This window comes from Aotus nancymaae, unplaced genomic scaffold (genome assembly GCF_030222135.1).
Source record: "Aotus nancymaae isolate 86718 unplaced genomic scaffold, 86718_ANA_hifiasm-v0.15.2.pri h1tg000210l, whole genome shotgun sequence".
Taxonomy (NCBI): Eukaryota; Metazoa; Chordata; class Mammalia; order Primates; family Aotidae; genus Aotus; species Aotus nancymaae.
Genome location: NW_026988625.1, coordinates 1836685 through 1860898, shown reverse-complemented (window position 1 = coordinate 1860898; position 24214 = coordinate 1836685). Strand labels below are relative to the sequence as shown.

At 44.4% G+C, this 24214-nt stretch overlaps 1 protein-coding gene, 1 non-coding gene and 1 pseudogene across 4 annotated transcripts in view; 2 read left to right on the top strand and 1 right to left on the bottom strand.

Moving 5' to 3' along the window:
- SPECC1L (sperm antigen with calponin homology and coiled-coil domains 1 like) overlaps positions 1-17822 on the bottom strand; it is a 150251-nt gene extending 132429 nt beyond the window's left edge. Inside the window, exon 1 of one of the 3 annotated variants that reach the window (XM_012454163.3) lies at positions 17673-17822. The gene's annotated coding sequence lies outside the window, so the exon portion shown is untranslated. Of the gene's footprint in view, positions 1-16821; positions 17029-17672 lie in introns of those variants that run through there. The other 2 variants (XM_064371888.1, XM_064371889.1) reach the window with 2 other exon arrangements.
- On the top strand, positions 14726-14859 carry LOC135273052 (U8 small nucleolar RNA). Its single transcript, XR_010340935.1, has one exon. It is a non-coding gene; the product is annotated as a U8 small nucleolar RNA (small nucleolar RNA).
- A 3973-nt stretch (positions 17823-21795) lies between the features above and the next one.
- LOC135273048 (U6atac minor spliceosomal RNA) lies at positions 21796-21911 on the top strand (annotated as a pseudogene).
- Positions 21912-24214: the final 2303 nt, after the last annotated feature.

Sequence of the window (24214 nt, the reverse complement as noted above, 5' to 3'; positions counted from 1 at the left end):
GGGGACCAGATTGCCTTTGCAGGACTAACATTAGCCATAAGATTAGAAATTACGGTTTAGGAGTCATGCAGCTGAAGGTTACAAGATTCTGACCCTCCCTAAACTGCTCCTAAGATTAGTGCTTGAGATATTTTGCAGATCCTGCACTTGATGGATCAGCTGGCACCATCCAGATTGATTAACTGACTCATCTGATCTTGTGGCCCCCACCCAGGAACTGACTCAGTGCAAGAGAAAGAAGACAGCTTCAACTCCCTACAGTTTCATCCCTGACCAATCAGCACTCCTGGACCACTGCCTTCCCCCTACCTACCAAGCTGTCCTTAAAAACTCTGCTCCTCAAATGCCCAGGGAGACTGATCTGAGTAATAAAAAAACTCTGGTCTCCTGCCCAGAGGGCTCTGCCTGAATTACTCTTTCTCTATTGCAATTCCCGTCTTGATGAATCGGCTCTGTCTAGATAGCGGACAAGGTGAACCCACTGGGCAGTTACACTTCTATGTATTTATTTATTTATTTATTTTTTGAGACAGAGTTTCGCTCTTGTTACCCAGGCTGGAGTGCAATGGCGCAATCTCAGTTCACTGCAACCTCCGCCTCCTGAGTTCAGGCAATTCTCCTGACTCAGCCTCCTGAGTAGCTGGGATTACAGGCACACGCCACCGTGCCCAGCTAATTTTTTGTATTTTTAGTAGAGACGGGGTTTCACCATGTTGACCAGGATGGTCTCGATCTCTTGACCTCGTGATCTACCCGCCTGGGCCTCCCAAAGTGCTGGGATTACAGGCGTGAGCCACCGCGCCCGGCCACTTCTATTTATTATGTACTTAGAAGTTCTAGCCAGTGCAGCAAAGAAAGTAAAAATAAATAAAAAGCATTCAGATTAGGAAGAAAAAAGTAAAACTATCTTTATTCACAGACAATATTGACAGAATATCCAATGGAATTCACAAAAAAACTATGAGAACAAATTATATCAAGGTCTCACAATACAAGATCAAAATATAACAACCAAGTGTATTTTTGTGTATTAGGAATGAATAACTGGAAGTTGAAATTCACAATATTATCAAACTATATGAAATACTTAGGAGTAAATGTGACCAAACCCCTTCAAAAAAAGGAAAAATCTATATACTGAGAACTATAAAATATTGTTGAGAGAAATTAAAGGAGAGATATACTATGTTCGTCGGTTGAAAGATTCAATTTTAGTAAGAAGTCAATTCCTTCCCTGAAATTATCTACAGACTCAAAACCATCCCAACAGAAATTCAGCCAGCTTTTTGGTAGGACGTGACAAGCTGATTCTAAAATTCACACAGAAATGCAAAGGACCTAGGATTGATCATTGTTGAAGGTAGACCACAAATACATCACTTGGTATTTTGTTACATTATTCTACTTTGTAAATGTTTGAAATTTTCCATAGTGAAGATATGTTTTGAATAAAAACTGAGATGCTTCTAGGAACACATATAAATACAAAATATCCTTCCTTTAAAGTTTTCACTACATTACAAAAATGGTTTTTTTTTTTCACACTACCTTAAGTCTAACTCCCTGGCTTGGTTTCCCAGACCCTCTAACCAGTCCTCTCTGCTTCCTGTTCCTCTGTGACAGGGGTCAACAAACCACAATCCAGGGCCAAATCTGGCCCATCACTTGTCTTTGTCCGACAAAGTGACATTCTTAGTTTGTTCACAAACTAAGAATGTTTTGCACTTTTAAATGGCAGGGGAAAAAAATCAAAAGACTATTTTGGGCTGGACCCAGAGGCTCATGCCTGCAATCCCAACACTTTGGGTCCAGAAGTTCAGGAGTTCACGACCAGCCTGGCCAACATGATGAAACCCAACCTCTACAAAAAATACAAAAATTAGCCGGGCATGGTTATATCTGCCTGTAGTCCCAGCTAGTTGTGGCTGAGGTGGGAGGATCACTTGAGCCTGGGAAGTCAAGGCTGCAGTGAGCTATGATCATGCCACTGCCCTCCAGCCTGAGCCAAAGAGGGACACTGTCTCAAAAATAAATGAATAAATATATTTTATTTAAACATAGTCACATTCATTCATTTCTGTAGTCTCTGTGGTTACTTTTGCACTACAATGATGGAATTCATTAGTTGCAACAGAGACCTTAAGGTCTTCAATGACTAAAATATTTATTATCTGACTCTTTATAGTCTGTCAATCCCTACTTTATCATATACATTCTCCCTCAGCTAATTTCCTTACCCCACGAATGTTCACTACTACCTCTCTGTTCAAGCCCCAGCTGCTCCTGGAAACCCAAAATTCCCTTCTTCCCCTTTTCCAAATCCTAACCATATCAGCAGTTTGTGTGGAAGCAGGTAAGCAAAACACTATTAGTTATTATGTAAAGGAAGGCAATGAAGTTGCTGTCCCTATATGTACAGGGAGGCTGATGACCCTTTGATTCATTTTCAATTTCTCAAAGCAGGTTGGCAGGCTAGCATCTAGGAAGGAGAGAGTGAGCACATGACACAGATAGAGCACTGAGAAATTCCTCAGTAACACGAGAGTTAATTTGTTAGTCCCCCTGGTCTGCTATGTCATCCTTTAGACACCAATTCAAGACAGCATAATTCAAAAAAGAAATGAGGAAGAAAAAGGTGATGAGAGGCAGAAGGAAAAAAGAATTTGTCACTTCACAATGTAGAGACTGTCACAAACTGTGGTTAATGTAAAACTATGGCCCAGTGTGACAGCTCACACCTGTAATTCTGGCACTTTGGGACGCTGAGGCGGGTGGATCACTTGCAGTCAGGAGTTCAAGACCAGCCTGGCCAACATGGTGAAACACCATCTCTACTAAAAATACAAATTTAGCTGGGCGTGGTGGCACATGCCTATAATCTCAGCTACTTGGGAGTCTGAGACATGAAAATCGCTTGAACCCGGGAGGCAGAGGTTGCACTGAACTGAGATCATGCCACTACACTATAGCCTGGGCAACAGACTAAGACTTCATCTCCAAAAAAGAAAAAAAACAGAAAACTACAGACTAGCAAGGCGGTAGCCCCATCACTGGGAGGCCCAAGCAGAACAGCCTATGAAGGAGGGAGCATAGCAGAGCCTTAGCTTCAACACCTCAACTCATCAGGTGTCCTGACTTCTTGAATGAGCACACAAAACAAAGTGGTGAAATCTGCTAGGCTTAACACTCAGGGATTACTACCATCCTTGCATGCCACTTTGAAACAAATATTTTTGTTTGTTTTGAGACAGGGTTTCACTCTGTCATCTAGGTTGGAGTGCAGTGGTGCAATCACAACTCACTACAGCCTCAATCTCCCAGACTCAAGTGATCCTCCCACCTCAGCCTCCCAAGTAGCTGGGATCACAGGCGAGTGCCACCAGGCCCAGCTAATTTTTTTATTTTTATTTTTAGTAGAGATGAGGTCTAACTATGTTGCCTGGGATGGTTTTGAACTCCTGGGCTCAAGTAATCCTCCCTCCTTGGCCTCCAAAAGTGCTGGGATTACAGATGCGAGCCACTGCACCCAGCCAGGAAACAGGAAACAAATATTAAAGTAATAAGAATGTGAAATTAATCTCTGTAACTAAAGTCCCAAACAGGAAACCCTGAGCTTTTGGGGGATACTTAATTTTCTTCATCTCCTCCAACTAAAAGAGGCAAATGAGGCCAGGCACTGTGGTTCTCGCCTATAATCCCAGCACTTTGGGAGGCCAAGGTCAGTAGTTTGAAACCAGCCTGGTCAACATGGTGAAACCCCCATCTCTACTAAAAACATGAAAATCAGCTGGGTGTGGTGGTACATGCCTGTACTCCCAGCTACTTAGGAGGCTGAGGGAGGAGAATCACTTGAATCTAGAAGGCAGATGCTACAGTGAGCTAAGATCGTGCCACTGCACTCCAGTTTGGGCAACAGAGCGAGACTCCATCTCAAAAAATAAGTAAGAGGAGACTGATCCAAGATGGCTGATCACTAGCAGCTTGGGATTGTAGCTCTCAGTGAAAGTGCAGAGAACAAGAGGACGCCACACTTTCAGACGAATTTTTGTTGCTCACGGACCAGGAGATTCCCAGTGGAGGGGCTCCATGGGTCGCCAGAGCGACTCTTGTGGCTGGCGCGGCAGTTCTTGGTGCAGAGTAAGCGGGACTGGGTCCCCTTTTGGCTGATGTTGTTTGGAGCTCCGGGAAGACAGAGTCACCTATTCAGGTGATTGAAGGACGGACTCAAGAAGGGAGCTAGACTGGAGATTCCCAGGCAGAAAAGCACCATCAATCTTAACACCGCTGTTTTAGCCAGCGCAGTGGATTGCTCAGATTTCGGCACTGGGAATCAACAAGTTGGACGTCCACTCAGAGACCTAATTTGAAAGTCGGTTATCACAAAGACGACAGGTGGATAAATTTACAATGATGGGAAGAAACCAGCGTAAAAAGGCTGAGAATACCCAAAATCAGAATGCCTCTTTCTCTACAGGGGATCACAGTTCCTCATCAGCAACGGAAGAAGGTCTGATGGAGAATGAGTGCGTTCCATTAACAGAAGTAGGCTTCAGAAGGTGGATGATAAGAAACTTCTGTGAATTAAAAGAACTTGTTCTAACCCAATGCAAAGAAACTAAGAACTTTGAAAAAATGTTTGACGAAATCCTAACGAGAACAGACAATTTAGAGAGGAATATAAGTGAATTAATGGAGCTGAAAAACACAACACGAGAACTTCGTGAAGTATGCACAAGTTTTAACAGTTGAATTGATCAAGCAGAAGAAAGGATATCAGAGGTCGAAGACCAACTTAATGAAATAAAACGAGAAGTCAAGATTAGAGAAAAAAGGGTAAAAAGGAATGAGCAAAGTCTCTAAGAAATATGAGACTATGTGAAAAGACCTAATCTACATTTGATAGGTATACCTGAATGTGACGAAGAGAATGAATCCAAGTTGGAAAATATTCTTCAGGATATTATTCAGGAAAACTTTCCCAACCTAGTACGGCAGGACAATATTCAACTCCAGGTAATACAGAGAATACCACAAAGATATTCCTCAAGAAGACCAACCCCAAGGCACATAATCGTCAGATTCATTAGGGCTGAAATGAAGGAGAAAATACTAAGAGCAGCCAGAGAGAAAGGTCAGGTTACCCACAAAGGGAAGCCTGTCAGACTTACAGCAGATCTCTCAGCAGAAACCCTACAAGCCAGAAAAGAGTAGGGGCCAACATTCAACATCCTTAAAGAAAAGAACTTTCAACCCAGAATTTCATATCCAGCCAAACTAAGCTTCACAAGTGAAGGAAAAATAAAATCTTTTGCGAACAAGCAAGTACTTAGAGATTTCACCATCATCAGGCCTGCTTTACAAGAGCTTCTGAAAGAAGCACTACACATATAAAGGAACAACTAGTATCAGCCTTTCCAAAAATATATCAAAAAGTAAACAACATTAACATAATAAGAACTTACATCAACTAATGGACAAAACAGCCAGCTAGCATCAAATGGCATTATTAAACTCAAATATATTATTAACTGGATAAAAAGCCAAAACCCATCGGTATGCTGTATCCAGACCCATCTCACATGCAATGATATACAAAGACTCAAAACAAAGGGACAGAGGAAGATTTACCAACCAAACGGAGAGCAAAAAAATAAATAAATAAATAAGCAGGAGTTGCAATTCTCACCTCTGATAAAATAGACTTTAAAGCAACAAAGATCAAAAGAGGCAAAGAAGGACACTACGTAATGGTAAAAGGATCAATGCAACAAGAAGAGCTAACGATCCTAAATATACATGCACCCAATACAGGGGCACCCAGATACATGTTCTTAATGACTTATAAAGAGAATTTAGCCTCCCACACAATAATAGTGGGAGACTGTAACATCACATTGTCAATATTAGACTGATCAACGAGATAAAAAATTAACAAGGACATCCAGGACTTGAACTCAGAGCTGGAACAAGTAAACTTTAAAATAAACATTTATAGAACTCTCCACTTCAAATACAAAAAACACACATTCTTATCAGTACCATATCACACCTATACCAAAAGTGACTACATAATTGGAAGTAAGTCACTCCTCAATAATTGCATAGCATTTCATAGGTTTAAATGAAATATTGGTTGGCTGCTTGTTTGTTATTTTCTTCCCTTATTCCTTCCTGTCTCCATTGTTAAGCACAATTATTGGCATAAAAGAGGTTTTCAATTCCCATTTTTAGACTGCATTCTAGCCTGGGCAATAAAACAATACTCCCATTCTCTCTCCCTCTTTCTCTTCCTTTTTCTTCCTGTTCTTCATTCTGTTTTTTTTCTTTCTCTCTTTCTTCCTTTTTTCTTCTAAAAAAACAAACAAACAAAATAAATAAATAAATAAAGTGGCAAATGAGAGAGGAAGCAGGTTTTGGAAGTGTGTAGATGCCTCAAAGGTCAGCATTTGATCTTACTGCCTATGAGTTCCCAGTAAGAGCAGAACATGTGAAAGGACTCTGAGGGACAAAAATACAGTTGGATAGTCCTAGGCAGGCAAGAGGAAAGTTGAGTAAATGTGTGTCTAAAACATGCATTTCTAGGCTGGCCACAGTGGCTTATACTTATAATCCTAGCACTTTAGGAGACCAAGGCAGGAGGATCACTCAAGCCCAGGAATGTGAGATCAGCTTGGGCAACATAGTGAGACCCTGTTCCTACAAAAATAAAAATTAGCTGTGGTAACGAGCACCTGTAGTCCCAACTACTCAGGATGCTGGGGCGGGGTGGGGAGGAAAATCACTTGAGACCAGGAGGTGGAGGCTGCAGTGAGCTATGACTGCACCATTGCTGCACTCCAGCCTGGGCAACAGAGCAAGACCTGTTTCTAAAATAATATAAATAATAATAACAAATGTACATTTCTAACTTCATTTCAAAGTTAAGGCCAGGCGCAGTGGCTCACGCCTGTAATCCCAGCATTTGGAAGGCCAGCCTGTGGAGAATAATGAGACCCTGTCTCTATAAAAATAAAAGTAAATAAATAAATAAAATAAACAAAGTCAGATTTTTTTTTTTAATCTGAACAAAAACGTTTAACTACACTACTTCTAGGGCCAACAGAGTAGGGGTTAGCACGGGCACAACCAGATTGCATATCTACATACAATCTGCCCTTGTAGGAAGGACATCCTTTTTCCTCCTGGCTTAACCACTCTAGGTGACCCACATTATTACAAATTATTAGCATCAACAATTTAAAGCAGGTTTTACTGTAAGGCACAATCTCAATAATTAATAGGGCAATATAATAAACATATAAAAGTTCAGGAAGAAACCAGACTCTTGAATGGGCCTGGAAGTTTTGTCATGTCCCCCAAAGTACTCTTAGTTGCATCCATCAGAACCTTTCAACATATACACATATACCTGACTCATCCTTTTGTGAAGAGTGTTTATTACTTAATCACTAGATTAAGAGGATTTGGATACAATTGATAAATGTACAAACTTTGCTACCAAGCACTGACACATTTACTTTTCCAGCTCATCAGTTTATGTCCTAGGAAAACCCCAGATCCACATTTACCAGCTGTTTTCTATTTTCCACTTTAGGATGGTGTTTCTCTTTCACCTGCAAAGTGACTGATACTAATACCAATTGCAATAATTTAAGTAACACCATTTAGAGTAATTTCATCTTTAGTACTTTATTTACACTACTAAGAAAGTTGCCAATGACTCAAATTGCACTCACCGGTGAAACCCTAGACTACATATGTAATTAACTTATTTCCTAATATCTTATCTCCCTCCACCCTCTCCACTGGAAAGTAAACTCTAAAAATGCAAGAATTTTGTGTGTTTTTGTTTAATGCCTAGAGCAGTGTCTGGCTCGTAACAGTCACTTAATATCTGCTAACTCTGATGAATGAACGGTATATTCATATTGTGCAATATGACCATGGAGCCATTAAACACAGTGAGTGATAACCAGATAATTGAATGGAATTTCCAGAAGTATGAAGTTAAGAAAACAACAAGAAAAGTGTCAAAACTATAATCCCACTTTTTTTTCCCCCAATACGGAGTCCTGCTCTGTCACCCAAGCTGTAGTATAGTGGTGCCACCATGGCTCACTGCAACCTCAAACTTCTGGGCTCAGGAAATCTTTCCACCTCAGCAAGTAGCTGGGACTACAGGTGTGCACCACAATGCCCAGTTAGTATTTTAAAAATTATTTTTTTGTAGCCAGGCACGGCGGCTCATGCCTGTAATCCCAGAACTTTGGGAGGCCGAGCTGGGCGGATCACCTGAGGTCAGGAGTTCAAGACCAACCGGGCCAACATGGTGAAACCCCATCTCTCCTGAAAATACAAAAATTAGCCAGGCATGGTGGCATGCGCCTGTAATCTCAGCTACTGGAGGCTGAGGCAGGCGAATCAACAGAACCCAGGAGGCGGAGGCTGTAGTGAGTCAAGATTGTGCCACTGCACTCCAGCCTGGGCTACAGAGCAAGACTCTGTCTGAAAAAAAAATTATGTTTTGTAGAGATGGTCTCTCCATGTTGCCCAGGCTGGTCTTGAATTACTGGGCTCAAATGAATCTCCGACCTCAGCTTCCCAAAGTGTTGGGATTATAGGTGTGAGCCACCATGCCCAGCCTGATCCCATTTTTTAAAAAGTATACCCCAAAAGCCATACATTGGTGAGGAAGTTGAGAACTTGGAATCCTCATACACAGAATGTAAAATGGTACAGCTCTGGAAAACATTTTAGCAGTTCCTCAAAATGTTTCATATAGCTACTACAAGGCCCAGCAATTCAAATCCTAGGTACATACCTAAGACAACTGAAAGCATATGTCCACACAAAAATTTGAAGAGGAACCTGTACATACCTGTTCACAGTAGCATTATTCATAATAGCCCAAAGTGACAAAAATACAAATGTTCATCAACTGATGAACAAATAAAGTATGAACTATTGTTCAGCCACATAAGAAATGAAGTGCTAATACATGCTACAACAGGGATAGACCTTGCTAACATTTTGATAAATGAAAGAAAGTCAGACAAAAGGTCACATGTTGTATGATTCCATTTGCATAAAATATCCAGAATAGGCAAATGCATAGAGACACAAAGATTAGTGACTGCCCAGAGCAGGAGGCAGCGGTGAATGTGAAATGACTACTAATGAGTATAGATTTCTTTTTGAGGTATCAAAAATGTTCTGGAATCAGATAGTGGTGATCAACGCATAACTTTGTAAATATACCAAAAACCACTTGAAAGGTAGACTTTAAAAGCCTGAACTTTAAGGTATGCGAATTACATCTCCATAAACCTGTTGTTTTTTAATGTATGTTTATTTGCAAATGAATACACAGATAATGAGGAATAATATGAAAGGTTAATGATGATAACCTTGGTGATAGGATACAGGGGGCTGGGAGGGGAAGATAAGTGTTGAGGTAGAAGAAGACAAAAAATAAAATAAAAGACTAAAGCAATAATCCAGGGCCAGAGGCTTTGAGTGGGGAGATGGAGCAAGACTAAGTATACAAAGAAATGAGCATAAATCATAAAACTGAGGGAACTAGGGTTGAAAAATCCAGCAAGTAGTTTGTAACAGGGGAGAGGAAACAAACCTAAGTAACTGCAACAGTTCAATGGAGTTTGCAGAAAATGCAAAAAGGAGAGAAAACAATAAGAAAATGGGGCAGAAGATTTAAAATTGGCTCTACCCCACCAAAGTTTTAAAAAGCATGCAAGAAGAAAATTCAATTGCTCCTGGGCAAGAATTCTTGGGTCCAGTGGGGTAGAACCAAAGCATGATAAGGAGACACTAGTGTTTTATAAGCAAAATAATATATTAAGGAGAGAAAAAGGTCTCATTGTGATTGTTCTAAAATAAAGTAGCCCCATCAGACTGCCTCAGGAATTCATGGTGGAAGAGGTGCCATTGGAAAATGGCTTAGTCAGGATTTTCCCCAAGAACACTAGAAGGGAGAGAGGAAGAATAAAAGAGCTTTAAATTTTAGCAGGTATATCTTTTTCTTTTTTTAATTAAAAAAAATCTTATTGGCCTATATTTTTATAGATTGAGGTCTTACAATCCAACCCAAACTGACTCAAACTCCTAGGCTCAACAGATTCTCCCACTTCCGCCTCCTGAATAGCTGGACTACAGGTGCGCACCACTGGGCCCAATGTAATGGCTATTTCTTGACAAATCTTGACATTGCCACGAGCATGTTTTTCTTTAGAGACAGACTCTCCCTTCACAGCCCAGGCTGGAGAGCTGGGCTCTCCCGTGATCCTGGCTCACTGCAGCCTCAAACCCCAGGGATAAAGAGATCCTCCTGCCTCAGCTTCTCAAATAGCTGAGACCACAGGTGCACACCACCATACCTGGCTAATTTTAAAATTTTTATTTGTAGAGACAGGGTTCTCGCTATGTTGCCCAGGCTGGTCTCGAACTCTTGGCCTTAAGCAATCCTCTCCTCTTCACCTCCCAAAGCCCTGAAATCACAGGTATGAGCCATCACATCCAGCCTGCTACCAGTTTCTTTGCATACCTCTTTCCTAGGCTTGACCAGGACCTTTACTTTCTTTTGTGTACAGCTCAGCATTTGAAAAAAAAAAAAAGTTTAGGTTGGGCACAATGGCTCAACACCTATAATCCAACACTTAGGGAAGCCGAGGTAGGAGGTTTGCTTGAACCCAGGAGTTCCACACTAGCCTGGGCAAGATAGCAAGACTGTGTCTCTACAAAAAAATTTTGAAAAATTACCCAGGTGTGCTGGCATATGCCTGCAGTCCCAGATAGTGAGAAGGCTAAGGCAGGAGGATCCCTGGAGACCAGGAGTTCAATGCTACACTGAGCTGTGATCATCACTGTCCTCCAGCCTGGATGATAGGATGAGACCCAGTCTCTAAAAACAATTAAAAATAAAAAAAAGCTTAATAAAAAAAGAATCTTTTTTTTAGAGGCAATGTATTTTTCCTCTTTAACTTTTTGTTTTCCCTAGGCTATAAGCACAATAGACAAAGTTGAAATTTAATCTTAATCTCTTAAACCCTTACTGTTCAAACACATCAAACTTAAAAAAAAAAAAAAAAAGGTGAAAGGTGTACAAGAGAAAAAGGGAAGTAATCTGTGCCAAATGTACATTCCTTCCAGAGTTTCGGACAAAAATGATGTCTACGTGGTCTCTGGGTGCTAAAATAACACATTAGAGACAGAGTGCCTTCCTTCAAGAAATAAGATTGGAATTAGACACTAAGATACAATTAAACAGACTTTGAAAGTTGGTATGCACTACTGGGAGGTGACTCACACCTGGCAGGGTCAAGTGCAACTGGAATAAAAGCTCCTAAGGGCAAGGACTAAGTGGCTCACTTCCTTTGTAACACTGCCATGCCCAGCACTGTACCAGCACCCCAGCAGATTTCAACAACTTTCCGTCAAGCCACATACTTAAAGTCTCATCGTCTAGTGGGGGTCACAGATGAGACATAGTGTGCCAAATCCCAAATGTACAGGGTGCCAGACAAGTCTGCAGGAGACAGGAGGATTAGGAAAGCCTTCCAGGCAAGGTAATACCTGAGCTGAGTTTTCTTTTGAGTTTGGAACATTAATTTAATCAGAGGAAAACAAGGGACATGAAAAGGGCTAGGAAATAAGAAAATGAGCTGAGTTTTGAAGGTGATGATTAGATGAAGTGAGAGAGGACATTCCATCAGAGGGAGACAAGGAGACTGGCGAGATTTCAAGGAGCCAAGAGCTGTTCAGGGAAAACAGGGGTCAAAGACCAGTACTGAAGTGTTCTGGATGCCAAGCAAAGGAGACATTATTACAAATGCAGTGGGGCTGTTGAAGGGTTTAAATGGGAGAGTGACTGTGAACAGATTAACACTTTGGAAAGATATAGGCAGGAGTAAACCTCTGGATTTAACCAAAAATAAAGGACAAAACCACAATGAAGATATTGGAAAAGATCAGGAAAAACATTCTTAAAAATACTCACTCTCGGCCAGGTGTAGTGGCTCATGCCTGTAATTCCAGCACTTTGGGAGGCCAAGGTGGGTGGATCCCACTGTACAATAAGGGACAGGCTGTCAGGAGGCTCCAGCCTGTCCCTTATTGTTCCCTTACTGAGCTGAGCAATTTGCATAAACACAGTTTAGTCCTGTGATTTAAATCTGTATATGATAGCAATTTTGATACTATCACTTAAGTCATTCAAAATATCAGACATATTGTGTCAAGTCAGTTATAGGGAACCACTGCTTCAGAGAAATCACATCTGAAGAGGTCAGAAGTTCAAGACCAGCCTAGTCAACATGGTGAAACCCCATCTCTACTAAAAAAAAAAAAAAAAATATATATATATATATATATGTATACAAAAATTAGCCGGGCATGGTGGCGCATGCCTGTAGTCCCAGCTACTCGGGAGGCTGAGGCAGAAGAATCGCTGGAACCGGGAGGTAGAGGTTACAGTGAGCCGAGATTGCACCACTGCACTCCAGCCTGGGGGACAGAGCAAGACTCTGTCTCAAAAATAAAAAATAATAAAAATAAAAATAAATAAAACTCTATAAGGTATATAGAAAAGAAACAGAAAAAAAATTTCACTCTCTTCTCTCTTCTTTAAAAATTTCATTTATGGAATTACCAAATCATCCTTTGAAAACAGAACTCAGAAGTGGCTGAGAGCTGTCAGTCTTCAGAATGTAAAAATTACTATTGTGGGCCAGGCACAGTGGCTCATGCCTGTAAACCCAGCATTTTGGGAGGCTGAGCTGAGTGGATCATGAGGTCAGGAGATCAAGACCATCCTGGCTAACACAGTAAAACCCCATCTCTACTAAGAATACAAAAAACTAGCTGGGTGTGGTAGCTCGCGCCTGTAGTCCCAGCTACTTGAGAGGCTGAGGCAGAAGAATCACTTGAACCCAGGAGGCGAAGGGTGCAGTTAGCCAAGATTGCGCCACTGCATTCCAGCCTGGAAGACAGAGCGGGACTCCATCTCAAAAAAAAAAAAAAATTGCTATTATGAAGAAAGTAGATATTACATCATTAATTTCATTTCAAGATGCTTTAAAAATGTATCTTTTGATACACTGCAGTTTTTTAAGAGTATGTCACAATAATTCTAAATCTGAGATTAACAGCAGAGCATTATAAATTTTTAAGTCTTCACAGAACCAGAGATCATCTGTTATGTTCGCTCTGGAACAGATCATAACTGTCCTTCCCCCTCAACATACCCAAAATACATTGTTTAAGCCTACTTTCTTAATGGTCATGTTGTTTCACAGAAAAAGACTGTGGTCACAGTGTTAAAAGATTTGAGCTAATAAGAGAACCCCAGGGGGGTTCTTTACCTTGCAGCTAGTCTATTCAATACTAACAATTCCAACCACTAGGAGGAATTTCCCTGCCTAGGCTTACTTTGTTGGCACACCACAGCACAAAAAAAAATCTCCTGGGGCGGGGCGCAGTGGCTCATGCCTGTAATCCCAGCACTTTGGGAGGCCAAGGCAGGCGCATCATCTGAGGTCAGGAGTTCGAGACGACCGTAACCAACATGGAGAAACCTCCATCTCTACTAAAAATACAAAATTAGCTAGGGGTGGTAGTGTATACCTGTAATCCCAGCTACTAAGAAGGCTGTGGCAGGAGAATCACTTGAACCCGGAAGGCGGAGGTTGCAGTGAGCTGAGATCGTGCCACTGCACTCCAGCCTGGGCAAAACAAGGGCAAAACTCCGTCACACACACAAAGAAAATCTCCTGACATTTTATATCCAATAAGAAAAGATTTAACAATGGTCAGAATAGGAACATCTTTAATGCCAGGCAAATGTAACAGCTTTCTCAGTGGATTTCTCAGTAGACTGTGACAAACGACCTCAAAGTAAACTCGTATTTACTCTTAAGAAATAATCTGGCCGGGCGCGGTGGCTCAAGCCTGTAATCCCAGCACTTTGGGAGGCCGAGGCGGGTGGATCACGAGGTCAAGAGATCGAGACCATCCTGGTCGACATGGTGAAAACCCCGTCTCTACTAATACAAAAAATTAGCTGGGCACGGTGGCGCGTGCCTGTAATCCCAGCTACTCAGGAGGCTGAGGCAGGAGAATTGCCTGAACCCAGGAGGCGGAGGTTGCGGTGAGCCGAGATCGCGCCATTGCACTCCAGCCTGAGTATCAAGAGCGAAACTCCGTCAAAAAAAAAAAAAAAAAAAAAAAAAAAAAAAAAAAAAAAAAAGAAATAATCTATATTTGAATCTTAACAGCAAAAGCCCCAGGAACTTTTTCCTAAACTCCCTAACAACAGCAGCAAAACACCAGATTCTCGGCTCTCTTTATTTTTAAAAATCACAATAAAATAATTAACCCTGTATTTATTTGCTACTTACAATCACCATATATCACCATTTACTATTATCATCGTTTCATAAAAGATGCTTTAACATCAAGAAAGCAGGACTTTTTTTTTTTTTTAGAAAGGATAGTCCTTTAATCGGATAAATTTAATTGTAGGAAAAGACTCCTAATATGGTCCTTTCCTTCTTTTTATGCTAAAGCCCACACAATACTCCATTCTAGAGGACTGATCACAGTGTCTCCGATTCATTCTCACCAACTACAAAGTCACCAACCCTCCCCACTCCCATCTTTGAAGAGGGACTGCAAAACAGTGTCATTGAACTGGTGAGAAGACGCAGTTCCATCGTTAGGTGGGATAATCCTTACCTGTTCCTCCTTTGGAGGACAGATAAAACATGATGATTGGAGATGCATGAAATGTTTAAAATTTAATTATTAAAAAAAAAAAGAGAAGACGCAGTTCGACCCGCAGCTGAAGAAGACTCTACAGGCCAGGACCTGCTGAATGTTAACATTAGCACCTCAAGCTTCCTTCCATCCCTCCAAACTTCACAGGTGGGGAAATGAAGGTTCAGAAAGCAAAGCTGACTTGCCCAAAGCCGTAAGGCCAAGAACATTTCTCCAGCCTCCTGACAGCCAGTCCCTTACTGTTCCCTTACTGAATGAGCTCAGCAGTTTGTGTAATACCACGGGTTAGTCAAGTGATTTACATCTGTATATGATAGCAATTTTGATATTATCACTTAAGTCATTCAAAACATCAGATGTATTGTGTCAAGTCAGTTATAGAGAACCACTGCTTCAGAGAAATCACATCTGAAGAGGACACACTGCAGATACACCTCCAAAAGTTCATGTTTGAAACCGAAATTTTGATACAAACTTCACTTTAACTATAATTGTAATTATTACAGTTATTCTCCACTCACTAGATACTGTACTTGACACATATTTGGTCTGCTACCAAAGTGCACCAGTGATAAAGCTTTCCTATGGCACAGCATTCACTTTCTTATTGAAAATGTCAAGAACACCCCTACACACCTGCAACCATTATGAAACACTCTCCACCTATCTAAAAAGTCACTGAGGCCTGGCGCGGTGGCTCAAGCCTGTAATCCCAGCACGTTGGGAGGCCGAGGTGGGTGGATCACGAGGTCAAGAGATCGAGACCATCCTGGTCAACATGGTGAAATCCCGTCTCTACTAAAAATACAAAAATTAGCTGGGCGTGGTAGCGTGCGCCTGTAGTCTCAACTTGGGAGGCTGAGGCAGGAGAATTGCTTGAACCTGGGAGGCGGAGGTTGCAGTGAGCCGAGATTGTGCCACTGCACTCCAGCCTGGCGCCTGGCGACAAAGTGAGACTCTGTCTCAAAAAAAAAAAAAAAAAAAAAAGTCACTGAGTCTGCTCAGCAACTCTGCATGGTGTACACTAAATCAAAGGGGAAAAGATGTTTTTATGGAGGAAAAAATACTGGATCAGCCATTTATTTATAGAAACAATTTTACCCAGAACAATACTCTACTTCTCCTTCCACTATATAATGGTTTGGTTATTTTACAACATATTTATATTGTTAGGCCTGGTTTTCTTTTTTTGGAAACATGGTCCGGTTCGTCCCCCAAGCTGGAGTGTAGTGGCTGGATCTCCGTTCACTGAAACCTCCGCCTCCCTGGTTCAAGCAATTCTCCTTCCTCAGCCTCCCGAGCCGCTGGCATCACAAGTGCACCACCACACCCGGCTGATTTTTTATTTGTAATAAAGATGGGGTTTCACAATGTTGGCCAGGCTGGTCTCGAACTCCCGACCTCAGGTGATCCACTCCCCTCGGCAAAGTGCTGAGATTACAGGCGTGAGCCACTGCACTCAGCCTTGTTATGTCTGGTTTTTTTGTTGTTTTGGGTTTTTTTTTTTTTCTGAGAGGGAGAATGTTGTCACCCAGGCTGAAGTGGAGTGCAGTGGCACAATCTCGGTTCACTGCAACCTCCGCCTCCCGTGTTCAAGCGATTCTCTTGCCTCAGCCTCCTGAGCAGCTGAGATTACATGCGGGTGACACTACGCCCACCCAATTTTTGTATTGGCTGGTCTCGAACTCCTGATCTCAGGTGATCCGCTGGTCTCGGCCTCCCAAAGTGCTGGGATTACAGGCGCGAGCCACTGCACCTGGCCTGGTTTTTAATTACTAAAAAACTACTATACTCCCTTTGGTATCACCTACATTCGTAAAACTGCAGTCGCCCCCCCCTCCCCCACAAGCCACGAGAAATGACTGCTCTTCTCCACAAAGCCTACGGCTCTGATTTCATCTCAAGATGTGCCCTACTGGGTGACAGCAAATGTCATTTTTTAAAGGCTTGTATCTGTTATAAACTTGGGAAGTATTATCAATGGCTTAAAAGGCTCTTTTGACAAAAGAAAACACTGTCCCCTGTAATCACCTGGGCAGCAGTCACGAGAATCTTTTCCTGGCCCTTCCCGTACTCCAGACAAATGATCAAGGACATCAACAAATCAAGTCCCTGCATTTGAATGATCACAGAATTTCTGCGTGTTCTGTAAATGGGGTAAAACTACTGGAAACCGATTTCTTTTCGTCATCTCCAGGGCAGCTTGCCCAACTTGCCATGACTATGATGTCGTAGATTTAACTACTTAAGCTGATACAATTACCAAGTTCCTGGAAATACAAAATTTCCTCAGCAAAGCACCAGATTATTCACATCCAACCTGACGCAATGAGCCAGGTCTCAAGAAGAAAAGACGTTCCGTCGGCCTGGGGCGCCGGCCCCGGCAGAAGCAGCACCCGCAGCAGGCCCTGGAGCCGCCGCTCGTGGCCTCCGCTCCCCGCGCTGCGCCCTCGGGGCCACGGAGCAATGCTGTCCCAGCACGAGACAGGGAACCGGGACGATGGGGCAGCAGCCCCAGCCTGTCCCGGAGCGCCGGAAAGGCTAGCACGAGGGTCGCACCCAGCCAGTCCACACACCGAGGAGCCGCAGGCGGGGTCCCAGAACCAGCTCAACCCCGGCACCAACGGACGGAGGCCCGCGGCTCTCCGCGGCAAAGTCTGCGGGTTATCCCAAGAGCCTCGGAGCTCGGAATCGGGACGGCGCGGGAAGGGGAAGGCGCAGGCGCAGGCGCGGGACAGACTGGAGGGGCCCAGGAGGGGGACGGCGCAGGCGCGGGGCCTGCCGGGGTCTGCGGGGACGCCTGGGCCCGGCCGCGCGGGCGCCTCTGCGGCGATAAACTGACCCGCGGGCGAACACAGCGGGAACGCGGCCCTGGCTCTTACCGCGCGGCGCCGCATCGCTCCCTCGCAGGCTCGTGGCTGGGGCCGGGCGGAGCTCACCCAGTGGCTCAGCCGGGACCCGTTGAGTCCGGCCTCAGGATAGCACCCAACCCCTCGGAGACGCTTCCTAGGACCGCCTAGCCTCCCTCTCGGTCCCCGCCCTTGGCCCGCCCCTTCGCGCCCTGCAGGCTTGCGGCCGCCTGCGCAGGTGCCGTGCGGACCCCGCCCACATTTCCGCATGGCGCAGGCGCCGCAGCCCCACCTCTCTAGTTCGCGTCGCTCCGACACTGTGTCGCGCAGGCGCCCTACCACTTGCCTGGCCAAGGAAAAAAAAAAAAAACAACAAAAACAAAAAACTGGGCAGCCAATGCGCACGCGTCATGACTTGTGCCGGAGCCTAGCAAGGCGGGTCCCTTTAGAGGCCCCATTGGGCCCTGCGTAATGTTGCTTAGAGTGCGCTAGTCCCAAAGACTGTCCTAAGCGTGTTTACAGTGTGCCAAAGACGGTGCTAGGCATGAGCCAGACAGTGGTGAGAAAAACACAAAGCCCTGCCTCCTGCCGCTCTCGATACATAAGGGAACACAGACAAAAAAATAAGCGAGCAACCTATGTATATATAATACTAAAGAAATTCTATTATGTGGCAAATGAACAGGTTGCAATGATCATACAGGTTTTTTCCTTTGATAGTTTGTGCTACTTTAATAGTTTTTTATTACATCACTTTAGTTTCCTAGGAAAACCATAACTTGGTTGTTATACATGTTTAATACGTTGCTGGATTATTTGCTGATACTTTATTTAGCATTTCTGCATATTTGTCCATAATTAGTTAGTCTATACTTTTGCCTCCTTGTACTATTCATGTCCGGTTTGGTATTAAGCTTATACTAAATTCACAATGAGTTGGGGAGAATTCCATTTGCTTCTTTTTCTGAAAGATTATGTAGGCCGGGCGCGGTGGCTCACACCCGTAATTCTTAGCACTTTGGGAGGCCGAGACAGGCGATTACCTGAGGTCGGGAGTTCAAGACCAACCTGGCCAACATGGTGAAACCCTGTCTCTACTAAAATTACAAAAAATTAGACTGGTGCAGTGGCGTGCACCTGTAATCCCAGGAGAATCACTTGAACCTGGGAGGCAGAGGTTATGGTGAGCTGAGATCATGCCACTTCACTCCAGCCTGGGCTACAGAGAGACTTCATCTCAAAAAAAACAAAAAATTATGTGGAAGATAAAGACTCTTTGTTCTTTGCAATGTTTGCTGGACTTGTCTATAAAATCATCTGGACCAGGTGTTTTTCTTTGGTTTTGTTTTTTGTGAGATTTTTGAGGGGATGGGGGACAGATGATTTTAAAATAAACATTCAACTTTTCTTCTTCTTCTTCTTTTTTTTTTTTTTTTTGAGACGGAGTTTTGCTCTTGTTACCCACACCGGAATGCAATGGCAGGATCTCGGCTCACTGCAATTTCTGTCTCCAGGGTTGGAGCAATTCTCCTGCCTCAACCTCCTGAGAAGCTGGGATTACAGGCATGTGCCACCACGCCTGGCTAATTTTGTATTTTTAGTAGAGACGGGGTTTCTCCGTGTTGGTCAAGCTGGTCTCGAACTCCCGACTTCAGGTGATCCACCCGCCTCCGCCTCCCAAAGTGCTGAGATTACAGGCATGAGCCACCACGCCCAGTCTCAATTTCTTTAATGGTTCTGGATGTTAACTTTTCTGTTTCTTCCTAGTTCATTTTTATGAAGTTATATTTTTCTTTTGAAACAGAGTTTCTCTGTTGCCCAGGGTAGATTGCAGTCACTTGATCTCGGCTTTCTGCAACCTCTGCCTCCCAGGTTCAAGTGATTTTCCCATCTCAGCCTCCTGAGTAGCTGGGATTACAGGCATGGGTCTCCAGGCCTGGCTAATTTTTGTGTTTTCAGTAGAGTTGGCGTTTTACCATGCTGGCCAGGCTGGACTCGAACTCCTGTCCTCAGGTGATCCACCCGCCTTGGCCTCCCAAACAGCTGGGATTATAGGTGTGAGCCACCCCACCCAGACTGAAGTGTATTTTTTAAAAAAATGGTCTGTTTTGATATTTTTACAAATAGCTGGCATAAAGTTGTTTATGTAATTTCCTTATGATTTTTGTCTTAACATTATTTTTATTTTTTATTTTTTTGAGACTGAGTCTTGCTCTATTGCCCAGGCTGGAGTCCAGTGGCTTGAACTTGGCTCACTACAACCTCTGCCTCCTGAGTTTAAGGGAATCTCGTGCCTCAGCCTCCCGAGCAGCTGGGATTACAGGTGCCTGCTACCTTGCCCAGCTAATTTTTATATGTTTGGCAGAGACAGAGTTTCACCATGTTGGCCAGGCTGGTCTCAAATTCCTGACCTCCAGTGATCCTCCAGTCTCGGCCTCCCAAAGTGCTGGAATCACAGGTGAGAGCCACCACACCCAGCCCATTTATTTCCGAACAGACAATACATTTGTGAAACCCCGTCTCTACTAAAAACACCAAATTCACAGGCATGGTGGTGCACCCCTTTAATCCCAGGTACTCAGCGGGCCGAGACAGGAGAATCGCTGGAACCCGGGAGGCAGAGGTTACAAGAACCTGAGATCACGCCATTGCACTCCAGCCTGGGCAACAAGAGCGAAACTTTGTCTCAAAAAAACAAAAACAAAAAACCAGAATAGCCAGCAACCCATAACAGCACCCATTTTGTAGATGAGAAATCTGGGATGCAAAGACACAGCTAGTGAATGATGAAATCAGGATTCAGATCCAGGCTGCCTAGTTATGAGAACCATATTCAGAGAATTAAAGGAAACTATGTTTTGTTTTGATTTTTTTTCTTCAACTTTTAAGTTCCAGGGTGTGTGTGCAGGATGTGCAGGTTCTTCACATACATAAACGTGTACCATGGTGGTTTGCTGCACCGACCAACCCATCACTTAGGTATCTAGCCCAGCATCCATTAGCTGTCTTTCCTGATGCTTTCCCTCCCCCCAGTCTCTCCCCTCGACAAGCCCCAGTGTGTGTTGTTTCCCCGAAACGTGTCCATGTGTTTTCATCGTTCAGCTCCCACTTATAAGTGAAAATAGGCAGTGTTTAGTTTTCTGTTCCTGCGTTAGTTTGCTGAGAATTACGACTTCTAGCTTCATTCATGTCCTTGCAAAAGACATGTATTTGTTTCTTTCTTTTTTTTTTTTTTTGTGATGGAGTTTCATTCTTGTCACCCAGACTGGAGTGCAATGGCCCAATCTCGGCTCACTGCAACCTCTGCCTTCCGGGTTTAAGCAATTCTCTCGCCTCATCCTCCTGCGTAGCTGGGATTATGGGCGCCCACCAGCATGCCCAGCTAATTTTTTGTATTTTTAGTAGAGACTGGGTTTCACTGTTGGTCAGGTTGGTCTCGAACTCCTCACCCTGTGATCCCCCCACCTCAGCCTCCCAAAGTGCTGGGATTACAAGTGTGAGCCACCGTGCCCAGCCCAGATAGGCTCTTAATGGGAGATTTTATGGGAATCTGGAGGAGTTAGGCTGTACTCATATTGTCACTGGAGGTGTCAGAAGCTAAAAGGGATTCTGATATCTTTTTTATTTATTTATTTTTTGAGACAGTGTCTCTCTCTGTCGCCCAGGCTGGAGTACACTGGCACGATCTCGGTTCACTGCAACCTCTGCCTCCCAGGTTCAGGCGATTCTCCTGCCTAAACCTCCCTAGTATCTGGGACTACAGGCGCCCGACACCATGCCCAGCTAATTTTTTGTACTTTTAGTAGAGATGGGGTTTCACCATGTTGGCCAGGCTGGTCTTGAACTCCTGACCTCAGGTGATCCACCCACTTTGGCCTCCCAAAGTGCTAGGATTACAGGCGTGAGCTAACACGCTTGGCCATGTTTTGTCTTCCCTGTTGTTTTTGGAGGTTCAGTAGAGACTACTTCATCACAAGGTCTGAGACTGGCAGTTACTTCTGTTGCACTCCCTGTAGTATACAGATGTCCTGAGGATGGAGTGGTGTGGTGTGGTATGGAGGGAGGGAAGTGTTCTCTAGTCCTGTGACAAGGCTTCCAGGGAGTCTGAGGCCCTGTGCTGTGCCCTCCAGAAGTGCCTCTCAGTTTTCCCCTCTTTGCTGAGATTGAAAGGATAGAGGTTTGGCATTTCCCTTTCCCAGGCTGGCAATGTTCTGCAAAAATAGTTTTCCTTGAGGGCAGTTTTATCTTTTATGCTTTAAAAAACACTTTTTTATTTTCAAGGTTTCTGGGGCAGCAGGTGGTATTTGGTTACATGAGTAAGTTCTTTCACAGTGATTTGACATTTTGGTACACACATCCCCTGAGTAGTATACACTGAACCCAATTTGTAGTCTTTTGTCTCTCACCCCATTTCCACCCTTTCCTCCTGAGTCCTCAAAGTCCATGGTGTCATTCTTAAGCCTTTGCATCCTGATAACTCAGCTCTCATTTTCGAGTGAGTAAGCAGACTGGAATACTCCGGGCCTATTTCAGAATGGTTACTCTTTTTCTCCCCCTGCTGGAGGCACTAGGGTATTTTTCTCTTATCTTCCCTCTGACAGCATGACAGTGGAGGTGTTCCTGGAGATTAAATGTATGAAAATGGCTAGCAAGGGTACCCTTTCTGCAGTCCAGGGAGTCAAAATTGCATTGCTGAAAGATCCTTTGTCTCAGTGCGAGTTTTCTTTGCGGCACCGAGCATCTATTTCCAACATATACTCAAGGAATCCTCCTTTTCTCAAAGCAAGATGCCATACGCTGCTCAGGAATAAGTGACATACTACAATTAATGTTTCCTTTGGTGACAGAGCAGAAGTGAATTTTCATTTCTCCTTCCCCCTGGCCCAGGAGCTTCCATGCCAGGCCCATCCTCTCTGGGTGAGATGTGTATGTAGGTGTGGGAGCAGCAGAAGTTTCAAGAGGCAGAATGAGTTTCCCAGACTATCCCTCCCTGGCGCCTGCTTGATCCTGAGCCACCATCCCGTAAACACTGAGCACTTTTTAAATTGCTGTCCATCATTGTAGCCATCAAGTTGTGCTACTGACTACACTCCATTGACTGGGCCAGTGGAGACTCAGCAATTAGTTCAGACCTCACACATCAAAATTCACACAAACCAAGACTTTCTCCCCCTAGGTCCACAGGACACAGACACATGAAAATAATGTAAATAAGAAGCTTTATGATAAGGTATGGGGAAGGACAAGCCGGAGAACCTTAGTTCAGCCAGGCCGGCGGTGTCCTTGGCTGTGCTGTGCTGTCACTGTGGGGCATCAAAAGGGCCTGGATTGATGGAAAGAAGCTTTCACTGGAGGCAGCAGGAGGCCCAGGAGGGGAAGCTGAGAAGCGGGGCTGGTATCCATGGGGGTGACCTCCAAGTCAGTTGTTGCTGGGGAGCTAGTTTGGCAGATGTGCTGGTTGCAGGGCTGGAACTGGCTTTAGATACAGTGATCCACAGACTGTGACAGAGAGGAGCACTAGGGTCAGGGCTATGTGGGCTTTGTGTGGAGAAAACAGGAAAATCCACATACCCTGGAGACGGGGATTCCATTCTGCTGGTGCTGAGTGAAATGAGAAAGGGCTGCTGAAGCAGCTGCAGGAGCAGGAGAGGCAGGGCTTGGGCTTCTCCTGGTGCAATCCGTGCTTGGATCTGGGGAGGGGGCAGGGGGCAGCAAGGTGAATGGTGCTGAGGCCCAGGAGTGGCAAGAGATGGCAGGAAGGGGATCTGAGGAGAACAGGGGGCCTGCTGAGTGGCGCTTCCTCCCAGACACAGCAGATATAGAGGCGGCCCCTGCAGCAGATGCTAGGAGGGCCACTGGGCCCAGGCAGTCCTGGGACCTGTGTCTCTAGTGTTGGGAATTTATGCTGAGTCCTGGAGTTCAGGAGGAAGATGAGTCATCCCTGCTGTAGGTGAGAACAAAACTTGGTAAGGCCGTGAGGCTCTACAGTCCCAGATGACTGTGGCCTCTCCCTGCAATGCACTGTTGATGCACCAGAGCGCTGTCTCCTTCTCCAGGTCCAGGTCTTCAGCAGTGACCCGGAATCCCAGCTGTAAGGGAGGCAGCAGCATCAGAGGCTCCCCTCACCTGCGTGGCAGCAGGGGAAACTTGCATCTATGGGGCTTAGAGGTCTGCGATGTGGGGAAGTCGTTCCTGGAGGTTTTGGCCCTGGTGCTGCCTCTGCCACCTTTGCACATTGGGTGTGACCCCAAAAGACAGCCCATAGGCTGCCCTCATTCACTCTTTTTGAGGAACTGAGGGGCAGCCGGCAGTGGGATGATGCTGGCCTCCTCCTCCTCTTTAGCCATGGGAAGCCTCCATGGCACTGTAGGAGCTGGAGATGGGATTTTGTTTGGGTCAGGGGTTCATCCAGGAGCGCTGAGATTTCAGGTCATATCTGACTTCCGACCTCTGGGCGTGGAGGTCTCTCTGCAGAGGCCCAGGCCTGGGCACTAAGGGCAAGGGGTCTCCATTATTCCGTAGGGGCCTAAATGCAGACCATGCATCCCTGGTGCCCTTGGAGCCCCTTTTCTCAT